Source organism: Penaeus japonicus, unplaced genomic scaffold (assembly GCF_977035675.1).
Source record: "Penaeus japonicus unplaced genomic scaffold, GWHDUDI00000001_assembly GWHDUDI00000033, whole genome shotgun sequence".
In the NCBI taxonomy this organism is placed as follows: domain Eukaryota; kingdom Metazoa; phylum Arthropoda; class Malacostraca; order Decapoda; family Penaeidae; genus Penaeus; species Penaeus japonicus.
The window spans coordinates 20568347-20570846 of NW_028234435.1; positions in this window are offsets into that span (position 1 = coordinate 20568347).

Consider the following 2500-nt stretch of genomic DNA (forward strand, 5'->3'; position numbering starts at 1 on the left):
TCCCGATCTGCATCTTGCTTTCGCGGACTTATTTTCGGTTCCTGTTGGTTGTTCGTTTCACAAATTTCCTCTTCAATGAATTGTGGTTTTATTTAGGATTGTATAATCAAATTTTCCCCTTTTCTACATTTCATATCTAATTAGGTGTGAAAAAATGGAAGGCACTGGAGTAAAGGATTTTATTTACGCACAACTTTGATGATGATGTTTATTGGCAAGTTTGGCCTCACTCGCAGAAAATGAAACCCCTGACGTCAATAGGTATGACGTGCGAATTCAACATATCATAACAAATTCATAATTTCGCAACGTTCCCATTCGCATCTTGTCGCCAAGCAAGAGGCCCAACACGATGACACTCGCTGCTTGCCAAGACGACAACATACAACATGGCAGAATGTTGCGGGCAGGTGCGGCCTCATGCTGTCTGCAGTCCAATGTTCCCACGGCAACCTGTCTCAGAACCGCCTCTAAAGGGATGAATGCCGTGATAAGTGACGTTGGCCTCACTGTGGCTTCCTGTATCTTTCTCTCTGTTTTTTTCCCTTAAATTTCCTGGTAGTTTGTATTCTATTGTGCTCAGTTCCTTTATTTATTTATTGTTTTATTTGATAATAATGATAATGATACTGACAATATAAAAATAGTGATAATAATGACAATAACAATAATAATGATAATGATACTGACAATATAAAAATGGTGATTATAATGTCAATAACAATAATAATGATAACAACAACTATATCAATAATAATTACAATGACAATAGCCATAGTAATAGTAATATCAATAACTATAACAATGGTAATAGTGATAATGGTAATAATGATAACGATAATGATGCTAAAGTTGATAATAAGGATAATGATGATTATAAAGATGATCATTATCATTGATACTGTTATCATTCTCATTATCATCATTTTTATCACCATTATCATAATTATGATCATTATTGCTATCATAATGATGATAAATATAATAACAATGATGTATGCCTGTGATTGTGTGTGTGCGTGTGTGTGTGTGTGTGTGTACTTACCACGAGATAAAAAAAAAAAAAACTAAAACATACAGGACGCAAGAGGAGTAAAATCCTTCACTTGGGAAATTTCTCTTCACTTCCCTGTCCTTTGCTTTTTAAGTTTCTGCTTCCTTATTCATCATCATTATAACTTGAAGTGTAGATTTACAATTCCTTTGTTTTATGAAACGTTGTTTAAGGTTTGCATACTTGTCAGTAATGAGTTAATCAAGATGGTTTCTTTTCTTTCTAAGTAATGATTGTATATATATATATATATATATATATATATATATATATATATATATATATATATATATATATATATATATGTGTGTGTGTGTATGTAAATCACTCCCTAACCTCTCTCTCTCTCTCTCTCTCTCTCTCTCTCTCTCTCTCTCTCTCTCTCTCTCTCTCTCTATATATATATATATATATATATATATATATATATATATATATATATATATATATATATATATATATATATATATATATAAATCATCACCATCATTGTTATCATCATTATATCATCTTCATATTATTGCCCCTTTTTGTTATCATTATGCTTGGTATCACAATAATTCGATTATCATTTCATTATTATCATCGTTATTCACATTGTTGTCGTGATTACCATTATCATCATCATTACCATAATTCTCACCATCATCAATAATCATTGGCACCATTGTCACTAACCTTATTATAAATTCTGCAGTTATCATTACAATCGTTATAGTTATTATTGTCATTACCATTGATTTCGTAATCGTATGTTATTAGTGATGATGACATTGAAGATAATGACAGGAATTCTTCTTCATGAGAAAATCATGGCGCAATTAAAGTGCAATGCCGGAAATCTTTCATTCTCTATATACACACTTCTGTCATCTACTCATCTCTTCTTCTTTCTCTCTTTCTGTGACAGTCAATGAAAATTAAAGAAAAAATAGAAAAGAGAGAAATATAGTGAAAGATACGATATTTCTTGTTTACCTTCCCTTCGTATGCGCGTGCGCATGAGCAGGAACTATATCTGTACCACGCAAAACATAAACATTAATGCCTTTGAACATCTTGCTACAATAAGGAAAATGGAAGAAAGAAAAGGAACCGAGGAAAACAGAGACAGACCTGTTTAGGGTAGATTTAGAAGCAGTTAAGAGTGAAAGAAATTGATATTATTCGGCTAGTACTGAGGGAAATGGGAGCATCTGACTTTCCTAAAGCGACGATGGAAGATTTCTATCAGAGACAATCTTCTACAGGAGGACATTGATGCTTTGCTTTGCTAATTACGTGCTTAACAGTGGATCAAGCTTAATAGTCATTGTTATTGGATTACTGCACATTAGCAACTTGTCTTGTATCACTGTAACCCCGCGTCTCGTTACGCGTTGTAAGGTTTCTTTGGAGACTAATCTAAGTTCTGATGAGGATTTTTTTTTTTTTTTGTACATCATC